Source organism: Stegostoma tigrinum, chromosome 10 (genome assembly GCF_030684315.1).
Source record: "Stegostoma tigrinum isolate sSteTig4 chromosome 10, sSteTig4.hap1, whole genome shotgun sequence".
Taxonomy (NCBI): Eukaryota; Metazoa; Chordata; class Chondrichthyes; order Orectolobiformes; family Stegostomatidae; genus Stegostoma; species Stegostoma tigrinum.
The window spans coordinates 57,244,381-57,263,888 of NC_081363.1; the positions used below are offsets into that span (position 1 = coordinate 57,244,381).

At 42.2% G+C, this 19,508-nt stretch overlaps 1 protein-coding gene across 11 annotated transcripts in view; it reads right to left on the reverse strand.

Moving 5' to 3' along the window:
* Window positions 1-19,508, reverse strand: part of slc25a21 (solute carrier family 25 member 21) — a 477,243-nt gene that overhangs the window by 179,455 nt on the left and 278,280 nt on the right. Inside the window, exon 1 of one of the 11 annotated variants that reach the window (XM_048538461.2) lies at window positions 18,821-18,873. The exons of the other annotated variants lie outside the window; for them this stretch is intronic. The gene's annotated coding sequence lies outside the window, so the exon portion shown is untranslated. Of the gene's footprint in view, window positions 1-18,820; window positions 18,874-19,508 lie in introns of those variants that run through there. 11 annotated transcript variants of the gene reach the window in all.

Genomic DNA, 19,508 nt, shown 5'->3' on the forward strand with positions numbered 1-19,508 from the left:
CAATATGATTTGATGGGGATGAGTCAGTTGGGCCAGGAAAAGTGGATGGTGGGGGATATTCGGGTCAGGTCAGGCGGTCAGACTATTCGGGTTGGGTCAGGTAGTCAGCTCGGGTTGGGTGGGAGTGCAGGGGGTTTAGGGAAAAAATCAGAGTGTCACTGTGAAGGATTTGGAGGTTACTTGTAGTTACCCAGGGGTCAGACTTGGATTTCTCTCTTTAACACTTTTCTGGTAGCTATCCAGCTAAGAATGCCAAAGTCTCTGGTTCTGGCTCAGGAACAGTGATTTTAAGGAGGGTCCCAGGAAGTTGGAGATTTGCACATCAGAGTTTCAAATTTCCCAAGACATCCATATGGAGGTCAGCATGTATGGATTTCTGCAAGGTCGCAATGCACGTCATGGGTTGTAATCCATATTTTCAAATCCAAAGACAGGAAGATCTGAGCCAACATGTTTTTAATTTTGCACTAAAGAAGCTTTTCTGCACCTTTATAGATTAAATGCTGAATTGATAAAGCAAGTGTGAGCATGTCTTATTGATGTAATGGCTTATTGTTTCAACAAAATGTAGTGCAAAGTGACAGTTTATGGAGTTTGAGCAGTCCGAATCTCAAAAAAGATGTTAACCTGAGATTCTGAATGTGAACTTGCTTTAAAATGTCATCCCATGAGTATATTAAATGTCTGATTTTGTTTGGGAATGGGACGTGTAGCAGCGTTTAAAACAACTTTTCTGAAGGGACGAGATGGTAACAGTACATCATAAAAAAAATCATACTATTATAGTTTTGTTTGAAATATGATACAGATCAAAGGAATTTCAATTCCTGTAATATTCATAAAATCTATCATTTAAATTTACATTTAATTTAAAAGCGCACATTTAAAAGATGCATGGTTTTATCGTGGACATGTGTTGAATGGAGACTACTGAACCGACCCAAATCAAACTACTAATTATGCATGAAGGTAAATACCCAACTCCAACTTGTCATGGTGAATGTTATAAAGGTTGTCGAAATTCATTGCTGCATGCCAGATGTTACTGCATACCTAAAAGTTATGCAGAGATAGATGATGTATTTCTTTGCGCAGTTTTCAGTGATGTATGTATCAATGGTTGCCTACTGATACTGTTCCAGTTTGTAAGAATGTAACCTAGCAAATCAGACAATGTAATAAAATGTGAGGCTGGATGAACACAGCAGGCCAAGCAGCATCTCAGGAGCACAAAAGCTGACGTTTCGGGCCTAGACCCTTCATCAGAGAGGGGGATGGGGGGAGGGAACTGGAATAAATAGGGAGAGAGGGGGAGGCGGACCAAAGATGGAGAGTAAAGAAGATAGGTGGAGAGGGTGTAGGTGGGGAGGTAGGGAGGGGATAGGTCAGTCCAGGGAAGACGGACAGGTCAAGGAGGTGGGATGAGGTTAGTAGGTAGCTGGGGGTGCGGCTTGGGGTGGGAGGAAGGGATGGGTGAGAGGAAGAACCGGTTAGGGAGGCAGAGACAGGTTGGACTGGTTTTGGGAATGCAGTGGGTGGGGGGGAAGAGCTGGGCTGGTTGTGTGGTGCAGTGGGGGGAGGGGATGCACTGGGCTGGTTTAGGGATGCAGTAGGGGAAGGGGAGATTTTGAAACTGGTGAAGTCCACATTGATACCATATGGCTGCAGGGTTCCCAGGCGGAATATGAGTTGCTGTTCCTGCAACCTTCGGGTGGCATCATTGTGGCAGTGCAGGAGGCCCATGATGGACATGTCATCAAGAGAATGGGAGGGGGAGTGGAAATGGTTTGCGACTGGGAGGTGCAGTTGTTTGTTGCGAACTGAGCGGAGGTGTTCTGCAAAGCGGTCCCCAAGCCTCCGCTTGGTTTCCCCAATGTAGAGGAAGCCGCACCGGGTACAGTGGATGCAGTATACCACATTGGCAGATGTGCAGGTGAATCTCTGCTTAATGTGGAATGTCATCTTGGGGCCTGGGATGGGGGTGAGGGAGGAGGTGTGGGGACAAGTGTAGCATTTCCTGCGGTTGCAGGGGAAGGTGCCGGGTGTGGTGGGGTTGGAGGGCAGTGTGGAGCGAACAAGGGAGTCACGGAGAGAGTGGTCTCTCCGGAAAGCAGACAGGGGAGGGGATGGAAAAATGTCTTGGGTGGTGGGGTCGGATTGTAAATGGCGGAAGTGTTGGAGGATAATGCGTTGTATCCGGAGGTTGGTAGGGTGGTGTGTGAGAACGAGGGGGATCCTCTTGGGGCGGTTGTGGCGGGGGCGGGGTGTGAGGGATGTGTCGCGGGAAATGCGGGAGACGCGGTCAAGGGCGTTCTCAATCACCGTGGGGGGAAAGTTGCGGTCCTTAAAGAACTTGGACATCTGGGATGTGCGGGAGTGGAATGTCTTATCGTGGGAGCAGATGCGGCGGAGGCGGAGGAATTGGGAATAGGGGATGGAATTTTTGCAGGAGGGTGGGTGGGAGGAGGTGTATTCTAGGTAGCTGTGGGAGTCGGTGGGCTTGAAATGGACATCAGTTACAAGCTGGTTGCCTGAGATGGAGACTGAGAGGTCCAGGAAGGTGAGGGATGTGCTGGAGATGGCCCAGGTGAACTGAAGGTTGGGGTGGAAGGTGTTGGTGAAGTGGATGAACTGTTCGAGCTCCTCTGGGGAGCAAGAGGCAGCGCCGATACAGTCATCAATGTACCGGAGGAAGAGGTGGGGTTTGGGGCCTGTGTAGGTGCGGAAGAGGGACTGTTCCACGTAACCTACAAAGAGGCAGGCATAGCTGGGGCCCATGCGGGTGCCCATGGCCACCCCCTTAGTCTGTAGGAAGTGGGAGGAGTCAAAAGAGAAGTGGTTGAGTGTGAGGACGAGTTCAGCTAGGCGGATGAGAGTGTCGGTGGAGGGGGCCTGGTCGGGCCTGCGGGACAGGAAGAAGCGGAGGGCCTTGAGGCCATCTCCATGCGGAATGCAGGTGTACAGGGACTGGACGTCCATGGTGAATATGAGGTGTTGGGGGCACAGACAATGTATTTGTCTGCAAATGTTATGAAACAGCAAAGGCAATTAAAAGAGGAACATCTCAAATAATATTAAACATTTTTAGGAAAAACATAAGACAAAACTTGTTCAACATGTTTTATACTAAACAAATTAAAGTCACGTTTTCCTAATAAGCATACTATTAAAATAAATCCAAAATACATTCCAAGAGGTAGAGCTATTATCAGTTGCCAGAGCTAAGCCACTTTAGATCCTAACATTTCAACATTATAAAATTGAATTAAAAAGACTGACAGTCATCAAAGACAAAGAAACCAGAAAAAAACTGCTAAAGAAGAACAGTAAAAGTCTTGCAATCTAACAGCAGGAATCTAGTAGTGGGATTCTTATCTGGGGAAAGTGTTTATAGTAATTTGTGCAGGGATGACTGTCACAAGCTATGTTAAACACATTTGTGGTCAAATTTTTAATATTTGTCCCTTTCTGCACTTTTCGTATGAGTGTCTGATGGCCACACATGTGTCTGGCAGTGTGATACTAGATCTTTCCTTGAAAGAGTGCAGAATTGTGTCTTGACTCATTGATTTTCCAATCATACTTACCAGAATGGTTGGAAAGAACAGTTGTTAACGATGTGGTGAACCACATTAGTCCAAATTGTTGCATCAATGTGTCTGTCTTACTTGTTTCTGAGTGGTTAAAATAGGGGTCAATAACTCAGAACAAAAAAATTGCACTCACAATGCTAGTTGCAGAAAGATTTTACTGGCAGTTTTAAAACAGAATGAGAGGAATACTAAAGAAAAATATTTAGTTTAATTTATGTACCCAGCACATTCATTTTAAGAGATTACAGCACTGAAATTATAGTAATTAACTGAAAATTGAATGGTTGTTTCACATATTCCAAGAGACCACCAAAGCTTGCAATAACGAGGTAACTAATAGTTTGCTGCTTTGTATCACTGTGTAACTTGCACCCTGTATTTTCACATTTAATTACAGAAAAATAAAAATAATTTTTAAAAAATTTATGTAAGAGGATTATGGTTGCAAACTTCTCTCCTCCTATTACTTGTCACTGCAACTACATTGTGGGGTCATAACAGGCATTTTTAATGGGGATGGCACACTATTTGCAGCATTAGGAACATATGCTCTGTGTAGAGATACCTATATCTGAGGGTACAACAATAGTCCTTATGAGCAATAGGCTGGGACTCGTTCCCCTGGAGAATTGGAAGCTAACAGGTGACCTTATAGAGGTTTATAAAATCATGAGGAGAGTAGATAAGGTCTTTTTCCAAGGATAGGGAGTCCAAAAACTAGACAGCACAGGTTTAAGGTGAGAGAGGAAAGAATTAAAAGGGACCTGAGGGGCAACTTTTTCACACAGAAGGTAGTGCATATACAGAAACAACTGCTGGAGAAACTGGTAGTGACAAGTACAATTACCACATTTAAAAGATAGATACATTGAAAGAGAAGGTTTAGAGGGATATGGGCCAAAAGCAGGCAAACTGGACTAGATGAGTTTAGGAAATTTAGTCAGCATGGACGAGTTCCCATGCTCTGTGACTATGACTTGAAGGAATACCAAGGTAAAGGTAAGGAAGAAACAGAAGGAAGGCAACATCAACTTCTTTCAGCTAAACTAAAAACATGCTAATAAATCTCAATGATTATATTCATTGTTATAAATCAACTCAGTAAAAGCAATCATCCAATACACTCTTGGGATCCCTGCTGTGTGACACATATTGGATATGTTCACTGTTTGAAACAAACCATCTGACCTAGTTTATTTTCAAACTCTGCAGAAAAGTAACCAACTGTATTTACTACTGCTTTAAAATTTAAACTCTAAGAAATTTATGAAAAACTGTACACATTTCATCATACCACACATTTCTGTTGTTACTATACAGCTTATTATATATTCTAGATGAATGGGTAAGGAAAGGCTATGAGTTCGTATAAGATAGAACATCAGGGATACAGAAAGGGCACAGGGCATGAGTAAGACTAGGGATCAAAGTAATTTTTTATGGCTTTTCTCGAGATTTCTCAAGGACTATTTTTGATATTCATGAGCCATGTTTTTAATTTTCAGGATTAATTCCTTCTCACTAATTCTTTATTAGGTGAGTTGTATTCATGTAGTAACATTATCTTCTATATTTAGTGTATTGGAATGAATGGAGTAATGCATGGAATATATGGACTCTAAGAAGCAGAATTTAATATCCTCAATAATTAACAATCGTTCATCAAACTTAAAAACCTCAACACACAAGGAAAGCTCATTTAAAAATGGTGTAGGACAACAAGTAAATTTTTATCAAAAGCATTATTTTTCCAATAACTGAAATTTTCATAAAAAGCAGATCAATTTGCAAGTTATTCATTACTTGTTACTTCAGATCTTCTTCACTTCCATTCAGTTGAGTATTTTTTCCCCTTGGCAATCTCCCTCCCTCCGTATATTCCTTTGCAGCCAATGGCCTCTTCCTCACTCTCCAATTGGCCTCCTCCGCTTCTCCTCTGGCTTCTCCCATATCTCGTTTGCAGTCACTTGTTTCCCCGCCATGGGCCCATTCCGCTTCTTTGTAATGACTCACCTCTTGCCTCATGTGGCAGGTTCTAGTGTTCCACCCCCAACCCCTCGACTCATTTGAGTTTACATTCACTTACACACTTAGCTCAGCCTTATTCACTGCCAGTGTTCAACTTGCTGTTCCTCCATTACAGGTTTTTGGCCTACAATATATTGAGCAGCATACTGAAGGGAGAAGCAACCTATGATTGGAGAAGCAATTCCTTTCAGAATTTTTCAGTCTACATACTGAGGTGTTGGGAAGGGGCTTTTTACTGATTGCTCCTGCGATTCAATCATTTTCCTGAAGTGATCTGGCCACTTTTTGGGCAAATTCACCTGATGCCTCACCGAACTTTCAGCAATCTTTACATTCAAAATGTTTGCAAAAACAAACTATGTTTCATGACACCTCAGTCATACAGAAGCTGACCTACCTTAATGAAAACTGGAGGAGCCTCAACGATGCCTAGCCTATAATACAGGCACCCAGGTCGGGAACATAGGGTGTGCGCTCAATTCTGTGCCAGCCAATGTTGAAAAAATTGGGAATGGGATGGGTATCCAGGAAACACTTTGCTCCCAATTTAAATGTTTCCATTAGTTGTCAGGATTTATTAGAAATCCAGGCCAGAGTTTAAGACCAGTGACTTTTCATCAGAACTAATACCTGACCTACTAACTGTTACAGCATTTTCTGCTGTTTTATCTAATTTACAAGTGAGAGACAAAGAAAGAGTAGGCCTCTCAAGTCATCTGCAAAATTACAAGAGCCACTATGTTAAATCAGAAAAGAGCAGAAATCACACCCCACCAAGTTACAGTCTAACATATTTATCTGAAAACTTGCAGAGCCTTACCCCTCCTTCAGGTGTTGCTGAGGGACGTAGTATCAGACACAGAATTTATAAGTAAAAGATCAAAGGGCCACACCACTGAAGAGGATATACTAAGCAAACTGAAGATACTATTAACTCTTTAATCAGTTAAAAGGATTTAATTGATTAATCTGTATATGAAAATCTGTGACTTTCTTTTGAGTCACTGTCCAGTGATACTTAAGATTTCATCAGTGTACAGAGGTGACATTCTAGGTCAGACAATGCTGTTAGGTGTGAGACCTTGATAATAAAGCATGAAGCTGGATGAACACAGCAGGCCAAGCAGCATCTCAGGAGCACAAAAGCTGCCGTTTCGGGCCTAGACCCTTCATCAGAGAGGGGGATGGGGAGAGGGAACTGGAATAAATAGGGAGAGAGGGGGAGGCGGACCGAAGATGGAGAGAAAAGAAGATAGGTGGAGAGGAGACTATAGGTGGGGAGGTGGGGAGGGGATAGGTCAGTCCAGGGAAGACGGACAGGTCAAGGAGGTGGGATGAGGTTAGTAGGTAGGAGATGGAGGTGCGGCTTGGGGTGGGAGGAAGGGATGGGTGAGAGGAAGAACAGGTTAGGGAGGCAGAGACAGGCTGGACTGGTTTTGGAATGCAGTGGGTGGAGGGGAAGAGCTGGGCTGGTTGTGTGGTGCAGTGGGGGGAGGGGACAAACTGGGCTGGTTTTGGGATGCGGTGGGGGAAGGGGAGATTTTGAAGCTGGTGAAGTCCACATCGATACCATTGGGCTGCAGGGTTCCCAAGAGGAATATGAGTTGCTGTTCCTGCAACCTTCGGGTGGCATCATTGTGGCACTGCAGGAGGCCCATGATGGACATGTCATCTAAAGAATGGGAGGGGGAGTGGAAATGGTTTGCGACTGGGAGGTGCAGTTGTTTATTGTGAACCGAGCGGAGGTGTTCTGCAAGGCAGTCCCCAAGCCTCCGCTTGGTTTCCCCAATGTAGAGGGAAGCCATACCGGATACAATGGATGCAGTGTACCACATTGGCAGATGTGCAGGTGAACCTCTGCTTAACATGGAAAGTCATCTTGGGGCCTGGGATAGGGGTGAGGGAGGTGGTGTGGGGGCAAGTGTAGCATTTCCTGTGGTTGCAGGGGAAGGTCCCGGGCGTGGTGGGGTTGGAGGGCAGTGTGGAGCGAACAAGGGAGTCACGGAGAGAGTGGTCTCTCCGGAAAGCAGACAAGGGTGGGGATGGAAAATGTCTTGGGTGGTGGGGTCGGATTGTAGGTGGCGGAAGTGTCGGAGGATGATGCGTTGTATCCGGAGGTTGGTGGGGTGGTGTGTGAGAACGAGGAGGATCCTCTTTCGGCGGTTGTGGCGGGGGCAGGGTGTGAGGGATGTATTGCGGGAAATGCGGGAGATGCAGTCAAGGGCGTTCTCGACCACTGTGGGGGGAAAGTTGCGGTCCTTGAAGAACTTGGACATCTGGGATGTGCAGGAGTGGAATGCCTCATCGTGAGAGCAGATGCGGCGGAGGCAGAGGAATTGGGAATAGGGGATGGAATTTTTGCAGGAGGGTGGGTGGGAGGAGGTGTATTCTAGGTAGCTGTGGGAGTCGGTGGGCGTGAAGTGGACATCAGTTACAAGCTGGTTGCCTGAGATGGAGACTGAGAGGTCCAGGAAGGTGAGGGATGTGCTGGAGATGGCCCAGGTGAACTGAAGGTTGGGGTGGAAGGTGTTGGTGAAGTGGATGAACTGTTCGAGCTCCTCTGGGGAGCAAGAGGCGGCGCCGATACAGTCATCAATGTAACGGAGGAAGAGGTGGGGTTTGGGGCCTGTGTAGGTGCGGAAGAGGGACTGTTCCACGTAACCTACAAAGAGGCAGGCATAGCTGGGGCCCAAACGGGTGCCCATGGCCACCCCCTTTGTCTGTAGGAAGTGGGAGGAATCGAAAGAGAAGTTGTTGAGGGTGAAGACAAGTTTGGCTAGGCGGATGAGGGTGTCAGTGGAGGGGAACTGGTCGGGCCTGCGGGACAGGAAGAAGCGGAGGGCCTTGAGGCCACCTGCATGCGGAATACAGGTGTATAGGGACTGGACGTCCATGGTGAAAATGAGGTGTTGGGGGCCAGGGAATTGGAAGTCCTGGAGGAGGTGGAGGGCGTGGGTGGTATCACGGACGTAGGTAGGAAGTTCCTGGACCAAAGGGGAGAAAATGGAATCCAGATAGGTGGAGATGAGTTCGGTGGGGCTGGAACAGGCTGAGACAATGGGTCAACCAGGACAGGCAGGTTTGTGGATTTTGGGAATTAGCTAGAAACGGGCCGTGCGGGGTTGGGGAACAATGAGGTTGGAGGCTGTGGGTGGGAGGTCCCCTGAGGTGATGAGGTCATGAATGGTGTTGGAGATGATGGTTTGGTGCTCGCGAGTGGGGTAATGATCGAGGGGACGGTAGAAGATGGAGTCGGAGAGTTGGCGTTTGGCCTCAGCGATGTAGAGGTCTGTGCGTCATACTACCACTGCGCCACCCTTGTCTGCGGGTTTGACGGTGAGGTTGGGGTTGGAGCGGAGGGAGCGGAGGGCTGCCTGTTCTGTTGGGGAGAGATTGGAGTGGGTGAGAGAGGGTTGATGTCTCGACGGCAGTTGGAGATGAAGAGGTCGAGGGAAGGTAGGAGGCCTGGGGGTGTTGTCCAGGAGGAGGAGTTGTGTTGGAAGTGGGCGAAGGGGTCAGTGGAGGGAGGGTTAGGTTCCCGGTTGAAGAAGTAAGCGTGGAGGTGAAGGCAGCGGAAAAACTGCTCTACGTCCAACCGTGACTGGTATTCATTGATGTGTGGTTGTAGGGGGACAAAGGTGAGCCCCTTGCTTAGGACTGACCGTTCGTCCTCAGTCAGTGAGAGGTCTTGGGGGATGGTGAAGATTCGGCAGGGCTCAGTGTGGCTGTCTTCTCTGGGGTTGCTGGCTGTGGAGGTAGTGGGCGGAGCGATGAGTTCGTCAGCCATGGGCGGGGTTCCATCGGTGTCGGCTGTGGGCGGGGTTCCGTCAGCGTCATGAGGTGTGAGACCTTGTTTAGAATCTGTTTGTATCTTGGTTAGGATTCAGACTAATTTTATTTCTAAAGAAGGAATTTACAAAACACTATGTTGGCTGACCATAAATTGCCTATAAATTGCATGCTTTTTGAACAAAATAAATGTATCTGCAAATACAAATTCACTCCATAGATGCATGTGTGTGTGTGTGTGTGTGTGTGTGTGTGTGTGTGTGTGTGTGTGTGTGTGCGCGCGCGTGTGCGCGAGAGAGAGAGAGTGTGTGTGAGTGAGAGAGAGAGAGAGGGAGAGTGTGTGTATAGTGTGGTGGGGTCACCTGTAGTGCAACATGTACCCAAGGTTACTGTTGAGGCCGTCCTCATGGATACCGCACATGGCTATCAGCCTCTGCTTGACAACTCTGTGTTGTTGTGTATCGCCAATATACCATGTCTCGGGGCATCCTTGCCTGCAGCATAAGAGATAGACATGTTGGCCAAGTCACAGAAGTATTTGCCATGTACGTGTTGGGTAGTGTTCCCATTGAAGATCTGATATGTCTTGCAGAGGTTACCATAACAGTGTGGTCGATGTTGTCCTAAAGGCTGAGCAGCTTGCTACGAACAATGGTTTGTTTAATGTTTGGCAGTTGTTTGAAGGTGAGAACTGGAGGCATGGGGAAGATCTTGGCGAGGTGCTCATCGCCATCAATAATGTGTTGAAGGTTGTGAAGAGCATTGTCTAAGTTTCTCCGCTGCCAGGAAGTACTGGATGACGAAGGGTACTTATCGGACATATTCTGTGTCTGTCGTCTGAGGAGGTCATTACAGGTTTTTCGCTGTGATCCAGTCCAACACCAGCACCTCCACATCATAGACTGGAAAAGGCAATTTCTTGTGAGGGGTCGAAGTCTTGAGAGTAGGGAGGGTACTTGGTGATTGGGTGTCCTGATTGTTGAGTAGGTGCAAGGCTTGATAATGCTCAGTTGGGAAGAAGGATGTAATGGTGGGCAACGTTCAGTGGTATTCTGGGGTCAAATGCTGATTTAGAAAGCAACTGATGACCAGGAAAAGAAGTCTCACCATAGTCCAATGGAACAGATGACAAGGAATTTCAGATGGTGCAAACACAAGGATAGTCTGCTAGGGTGGATGAAACACATTTGCTCATTTTAGCCCATAAGCAGTGCTGTAAAAGCAAATTACCTCATGATTCCACTTCTTCTGATTTTTAAAAAATCTGCCAAGTCCTAAAAGTAGTATGTCTATTAAAATGAGGGCCAGCAGTCTCACTATAGTATTTAAATGACCAAACTGCAATGTCACCTAGTCTCCATTTAAACCAGAAGTGGGGCAAGTTTAAAGCAGATTTAGTATCAGTTCCATTTTTTTTTACATTTTAACCTCTGACATGACTCCAAAGCTGCAAGGTCTTAAACAGGTAGGAAAATAAAGTTGACCAGAATTATGGTGCTTTGCATAGCGAGCTCATGTGCCAGCAGATCTGAGCACATCTTTATTTGAATATTGGCCTGTATTACTTATACTAGACTGTACACTTATGTTTTAGCAAACCTCAGCTACAATGACTGATTTGTTTACTCATGCACACAACAACATATGTACAAAGATTTTTTTAAAAATCGGTTTATCTTCCTCTGTTATAAGTTCCTTCTTTAATGCAAATAATTTAAACAGGATCAGCAATAGGCTATTCAACACCTGTGAAGGAAGTTATGAAAATCAAGCAGCTTCATAATGTGATGAATTAAATGATCAAGTGATCAGCAAAAGATGTACAAAGCAGCATCTTGCTTTAGCATTGTGACTGCATAATTGTTGGATCAATCGGAATGTCACTTGCGTTCCTGCTTTGGGATAACTATTATATTTCTGCTTCAAGGGGGAGATGAATCTGCACTAGCTAATGCTTTGAAATGAACTGAAACATTTTCTGTAGCAAGCAAAGAATATACAACTTAGATGTACACACTACCAACAGTATCCTGATAAAGTTCCTCATTCAATAACCTCTGTAAAACAACATCTGACATCTGCAGCAAATTTCAATGTCCTATATCAAATCTCAAAATGTTTGGAAATGCATTGCTGTTTATTCATATGTTAGAAGTAACAACAGTGTTCAAACTCATGTCAGTCATTTTTTTGATCCACATTAAAGGTGCATACTGGACTGCTTAATTTAAACAATTACATAACACAATGATTAATTTTGAAAATCAGACTTGAAGAAAGATTGGAAAAGTTAGGACCATTTTTGTTGGAGATGAGAAGGCCAAGGGGAGTTTTGATTTAAGTTTTCAAAACCCTGATGGCTATGGGTAGAGTGGATAAAGATTCATTGAAGCATTCAAGGGGCCTCTTTCCATATTGTAACATTCCAGTGATTGTGCTTGTTATGCCACACAAAGCTCTATAGAGATTCTTTTCAAAAGTTACATATTCAGTATTACTGTTTTGCCAGCACATATTAATTGCTGTGGTATAAATCATTTTTAGCAGCATTGAGTGAGCTCCATTCCAGCCTAAGTCTCAGTATGTAACTATGCTTGTTACATTGGATTAAATTACAATTAGATACAGTATTATTTAATTCAAAGAATTAAACAACATACAATACTTAATCTTGCAAATCAGATATAAGGAAAGATTGTAAAAGTTGAGATAGTTTTCCTTGGAGAGAAGAAGGCCAAGGGGAGATATGAAAGAAGCTTGCAAAATCATGATGGCTCAGGACAGAGTCGTTAGGGACAAACAGTGCCTGCTCATGCAAGAACATACATCCTCTTCCCACAATTTCCCACACAGTTCAACTTCTTTGGTCCCGAAAAATGGAATTTGGGACGAATTTAACAAGTAATATTTTTAATTGAGAGATAATACAAGTCCATCTCAGTCTGGGAGCTGCAAAATTTCAAGTATTCTCTTTTAGATTTATGGCCATGTAGGCTGCACTGCCACTACTTACAGATTTTTAACCAATAGTTCAGGTTCTAATCTAATGCTTGAATTAATGGACATAAACGCCATACTTTAAAACATGTGACTTGATAAATGATTTTATTGTGGTTCTTGTACAAAGTGTTGCAAACTCATCCACACAATTACATCTGGATCGACATAATTTTCATTAACATTAAAAGAAAAGTGGATTTACGTTTGTGTTAATTATTACATACTTGCAAATCTATCGTGATATATCTGTACTGAGTCTGGGGAATGTTACTCACATGCTGTCTTTGTCACCTTTCTGTTCAGTTGCTATTTCTTAACTCATTTCTTTATACCTAAGATAGCAACATTGTAAATGTTTCATTGTACTCCTGCACTTACTGTACTTAAGTACATGTGATAATAAAGGATATTCTATTCCTAGTTCTATTATCTAAAGCTTTAACCTATTACTTCTGTCTTAGTTGGAAGGTAGAAAATCTTGGGGCTTGGGAAGGCAACGAGCACTTAAATATTTGGGATTCATGCATTCTTTTCCTTCACCCAACAATCATGCTTAAATTGTATTTTCAAAACCTCCTGTTAATTGCCATGTTGGAGATTGATATTCTGAAGGTACTCTACTGGACTTATCTGGGGAGCAATTTAAGGTTTTCTACATGTATAACATTCAATGCTGCATATTAGCTATGTATTTGAAAAGAGTGATTTAGCTATCATTTGAAAACCAAGATTAGTTACCAAAAGGAAGTGATAAAATATTGGGATCATACGGATGCATCAGACCTCTTCAGCAAAACTTCCTAGTAGATACCTCAGTGCATGTCAATGTAATGACACAAAATTGGTGGGATTGAGAGTTGTGAGCGGGATTCAAGGTGATTTAGACAAGTTGAATGGATGACCAAGCACATGGCATATGCAGCACAATATGACTAAATATGATGTTATACATTTTGGTGTGAAAAACAGAAAGGTGTAACATTATTTAAATGGTGGTATATTGGGAAAAGCAGATGTATAAAAGGATCTGGGTATGTTTGTTCAACAGTCAATAAAATTAAACAGGTAGGTACAGCAAGCAATTGTCCAACTGCATCCTTTTCTACGGTCCACCGACCTCAAAAGTTACAGCTGCTCAGTTTGAAATATATGAACGCAACACAGTTCATATCCTCCAGTCTAGAATATTCAAAATTTACAATATGCACCGCAGCTAAAAGGAGGAGGAGAGATAATAGCCCACATCATCTGATAGGAAGATTGTCATTGCAGCAGTGTAGACAGAAGTTGCACATCAGAATCAAGCAGAAGACCCAATATGACTTATTATGTATGACCCAGGAGTTGCCTGGGAACTTGAAATCTCCAATTTGCAATTACTTGCCATCTGGAATCCTCTGAAATAGACCTTTGTTCTGACTTAGAAGTGAAGGTTTGAGAGGGTTCCGACTGACCTACTTAAATGGGTAGCTTAAAAGCGGTAGCACAAATAAAACCTTTTCCAACTCTTCACCAACTATAGAACTGATTCCACCCCAATTCACTGTTGGCCCTGACAACAGTACTCCAGACCCAACACAACCCTCCCCAACACCCTGGGCTCTACATCCCCTGCTAAATTCTAAATCTCCTGGATCTGAGACACAAATCCATATCCCAACATCCTTGACTCTCCTCAAGCCTTCCAACTCATGACTCTCCGTCCACACTGAATCTCCTCCATCCCCTCAGACTCGACTTCACCCACAGCACTCTAAAGATTCAACCCCTCCCTTCAAATTCCCTCACCTGCCAGCTTACCCCTCCCTCACTTACATTACATACATAAATTCTCTCAGTGGCTATCAAATTGGCTTTGGAACTTTAAAACAAAGATTGCAGCACCGACCACGATAAAAAGGTGTATGCTTTCAGTGCCACTGCTGGCTGTGGATTCGCCAATGCTGACGGTTCCTGACCTGCAAGTTTAGTCAAAAAACTGCAGCAAATGTTACAGGATTTTGTTTTAGTCAGATCTGAGATAGAAAGTGGCATTCCAATCCAAATTGGATGATTAGGACTAATACAAAAGATATAATTCTAAATGGAGCAGCAGAGGGACCTGAAGACACTTTTGCACAAATCATTGGAGGAGGCAAAACAGGTTGAGGAAATGGTTAACTAGGCATATGGGATCATAGATGGCAGCAGAGTGAACCTTTAAAAATTAACTGGTTTGACCTCAGCTCGAGGGTTCTGTCCAATTTTGGGCAACACACTTGAGGCAGGGTGTGGAAGCATTACAGCTGATAGAAACAGGATTCATTAGAATGGTCGCACGACTCAGGGACTTCATTTTGTTGGATAGATTTGAAGAGCCAGGCCATGTCTTCTTTGAGATGATGTTGAGAGAGGATCTGATAGAAGCGTTCAAAAATTATGAGTAACTTGGTCATAGTACATAGGGAGAAAATGCTCCTCTTGGCAGAAAGGTTCAAAACCAGAGGACAGTAATTGTACAGCACATGACAAGAGAAGTTAAAATGAGAGTTTTATGTAGCAAGTGGCTAAGGATTGGAATGCAGCGTTGAAAAATGTGATCGATACAGATTCAATCATGGCTTTCAAACAGGAATTAGATGAAACCCAGATGATTTGAAGGGCCATGCAGCTTTGAGCATTAGGTTGGAGGTCCAAGGCAGCCATTACTGCCTCAGGGTCTCAGGTTAGGAGGCCCTGGTCTACATCATTACAACCCGCTCTAATTTTCACAAGGGAACTGTTCTACGCACGAGCCACGTTGAATGTACCTTGTTTTGTGATTCAGTAATATGTGAAATATAAGACTAAGATATAAGAACATGTTTAAAAATGTTATTCCTTTATTTCAATCTCATAAACACTTTCTTGAGGATCTTCTGACTGTTAAGGCACACAGAACAAGAGAATTAATAACAAAAAAACTCATTTAAAGCAGAAATGAAATACTCAAAGCAGAATTAGGGATAACAAATAACTTGCAAAGTGTACAAAGTATTGCAGAGGATACACATCACAGAAATAGGCCATATGACCAAACCACATGATGGTGTTTATGCTGTCCCATCTCATCTTTGTTCATTTAACTTATCTCAATAACCATCTGTTCTTTTTCCCTCACAAGTTTGCCTTTCCCTTAAACTGAGCTATACTATTTGCTTTAAACGCTCTGATGAGTAGTGGGTTTGAAGAAGATTCTTCTGAATTCCCTAATGAGTTTCTTGATGACTGTCTTATGTTGATGTTCTCTAGTCAGGCTCATCCTCATAAGAGAAACATTGACTGGATCCAGCTGGAATGAGCATGATGGCAGAGGAACTGAAGAATATACATTAAAAAATCCACATTGAGCTCCCAATATTGGGAATGCTGCCCACAATTATATTGGGCCAGATGTGGGAATCCTACCTTCTAATGGAAAAAAAATGCAATTAGGGATATTAAAGTATTTTTTTCCTGAGCTCTGCAGAACGTAGTAGTGGTTCAGAGTTTGTGACAGTCTTGTAAGAGATTTCCCACTTTGTGCCCAATTGAGGACTCCAGCATTGAGAAGACGGAGGGCCCGCTGAAAGCCACTTTAAATTTTTCTCCTAGCCATCAATCCCACCTAACAAACCCAAACCAATCAAATTTTCCTGTGTCCTGAGATCCAAGGTTAATTTTTTTTTAATGGGCATTGACATGTGGGTGTCAGCGGTTAGGGCATAGTTTATTAACTGTCCCTAATTGCTTCAGAGACAATGGTGTTGAGTTGCTTTCTTTCCCACTACAGTGCTGGGGTATAGGTACAATTAGTAATGGATTTCCTGGATTTTGACCCCCAACATTGGTGAAGGGCCAGCAGTATATTTCCAAATCAGGATGGTGCATGGCTTGAAGGAAAATCTGCAGGCGGTAATGTTCCCACGTATCTGCTGCCCTTATCTTTCCAGGTGGTAGATGTTTTTGGGTTGGAAGGTGCTGTCAGATGAAATTTACTGCAGTGCATCCTGTAGATGGTACTGTGCATGCGTGGTGAAGGGAATGAATGATGAAGATGGCGGATAGTGTCATAATCAAGAGGACTGCTTTACACTGAATGGTTTCAAGCTAGAGTGTTCTCAGAACTTCTCCCATCCAGGCAAATGGAGAGTATTCTTTCATATTCTTGATTTCTGTCTTGTAGCTGGTGGACAGTCATTGGGGATACAGGAGGTAAAATACTTGCCACAAAATTCTTTAGCTTCTGACCTGCTCTTGTAGCTTCAGTATTTATATGGTTAGCTCAGTTTGGTTCCTGATCAAAAGTAGCCCCCAAGTTGTTGATAGGCTGGGTTTCAGTGGATTACTGACTGCAGACAACTTTTCTGGAGGTGTTGCTTGCAACAGAGAGTTTTTAAGCATCTTGGGTGGTGAAATTTCTGAGCTCCAATTGCATGGAAGACCTTACACCGGCTAGATAGGTAGTTAGTTGAAGAGATGCAGGATCCCCAGTATTTCTTCACCCAGCAGGGGTATGGCGGGGCTGTGGTGGAATCCTGAATTGCTATAATAAAATTAAGTATATTGTCCCTGTATCCACTTTATCAAAACTTTCTAAATTTCGAAGACCTCTATTAGTTCAACTTTTTTTCAATGAGATAAGAGATCAGTTTGTTTGTTAATTGTTTTCAATGTGAATAACCACACATTTCTGGTATCATTTTTCCTGTTTCTTGCATTCTTTTCACTGACTCTACATCTTTTTCACAATAGAGCAACCACAACTACATACAGTACTTAAGTGTGGCTTAACAAAAGTCTAATACATGTTTCGCATAAATGGTCTAATTTTCAATTGTATCTCTCTAAAAATGAAGCATAAAACTTCACTTGTCTCCTTCATGGCCCTGTTCACCTGTTTTGCAATCTTCAGTAATGGTTGTACACAGAGGTCTCGTTGCTCCTTAACCCCACAAAGACTTGTGCCTCCCAAGTAATAAGTAACCTCAAATAAAAAGCAGCACTAAAGAAATTTTTATCAGGTTTGAAATGTTTTTTATCACTTCTCTCTCCACACAGATTCTGCCAGAGGTGCTGAGTTTCTCCAGCACTTGATTTTGATAGCAAGTGACCTCACTATTCTTACAAAAATGTACTACCTCACATCTATCTTATGTTGAACTTCCTTTATCAATTATTTTCCCTTTCTGTAAGTTTATTAATTTCCTCCTGTAATTTGTTGCAGTCTTTCTCAGAAATAACTAGCCTTCTTATAGATTTCATCCATAAAAGTAATCATTGTGAACAGAGATAATTGTAGAATCTCCTCTTCCAGTTAATTTTTAACTGTCCATGACAATATATTACAGCACAGCATTGTCTATGAGTTGGGTGATTGCTAAATATTCAGGTATCAGCCATGGTTCAGTTGGTAGCACTCTTGTATTTGGGATAGGAGAGGTATAGGTTCAAATCTTATGTCAAAGATTTGAGTATAAAATCCAGGCAGACAATCCATTGCAATGTGGGCAGAAAGCTGCACTGTTGGATGTGCATTCTTTTGGTTGAGACATTAAACCATGTGTCCATGTGCCCTTTTAAATGTCAAGAGTCAAATGGCATGATTTCGTGCAATAACAACAGAGTTCACCAGGCCAAATTTTATTCATAAACTACAAAATCATTAAATTAGATTATTTGGTGATTATTTTAGAATTATTTGTTGAGGTTTGCTATATGTGAATCAGTGGGCATGTTTCCTGCAATACAATAATGACTAAACTTCAGAAAGTATATAATTGCCTGTAAAGTACTTCAGGACACCCTGAAAATGTCAATGCACTTTATAAATGCAAGTTTTCTTTTCCTTTTTATGCAAATCTGGTTGCAACCAAGTTAATGCCAGGCCTAAAAGGATTTAAAATTCAACGTTAATAGCATACTAAAGTTTGATGAGACAGGTTTAAAACTCTCTACCCAGAAAACTGTTAAGAAATTGCACAGACATTTTGCTTTTTGTGTTGAAAAATACCAATCTGATATTAATGTAAATGTGGGTAGATTAAGTTACAGATGTAGTTAGCCAATTTTAATTTTTTTTTAGTAAAGAGATTATTGTTTGTTGTCTTTAAATTATTCTTTCAGAGTCAACAGAGACACAATTGGATCAATGGCCTTGACTGTACTTTAAATTTCTAGTAAAGCATTAGAAACACAACCATCCAAAAATATTGTTTCTTTCTTCAACAGGTACCTCAGTGTTGCAATTTTTAAGTATTTTCACTTCCCTTGGTCATTGGTAATTGATTGAAATAAATGACAAGTAGAATAAAGATTTCAATTTAAACTACTGTTGCTGTTAAGCTAAAAGCAATGGTTAATTCACATTTGACGTCAACAAATGAAGTTGTAAACAAACTCCACCAAAATACCTATATCCTTTTATTAGCTTCTTTACTTGCTTGGAGATCAATTTCTGAAGTTAACACACATTTGTGCAACAAATTGGAACCAAACTCTTTTCATGGTCACCATCTTTCGTTTTTTTTGTAAGCTGCTGCAAGTCTGGACTGTACGTTACTGCTTTGAAAGATATGGAGATAATGTTTGAGAGGTGAAAATAATCCACAAGAACATAAAGTGAACTTATAAATGAGATGTTGAATATTAATGCACTTTTGAGGTTGGTAACCTCAACTAAAAATGTAAATCAATCAGAAAAGGTGAAATTGTTTGTTTTAACAACTGGCTAACTCTATCATTTGGATGCAAGATGAAAAGCGATCAACATTTTCCTTTGTATTTACCAGCACACTGTATGAAACAAAACATTGTCTATGAGAACTCAAAATGCAAACATCATAAGGAATGTAAACATGAGATTGAAAAGCAAGTCTTTCATGAAGGCATTTTTTCAGTCATCTTGAGAAACTGCCCAAACCAGAATTTGATCTTTTGAATTGCTTAACTCAACTCAGGACTCAAATTTAACAGATTAAAGGCAGAGTAATAAATTTGGTGCAGACATCAAAACTGGTCATATTATCAATCAACTCCATGTATGTAATCACAATAGTGTAAAATATTTAGTTTATAAAACTTTGCATAGATTGCAATAAT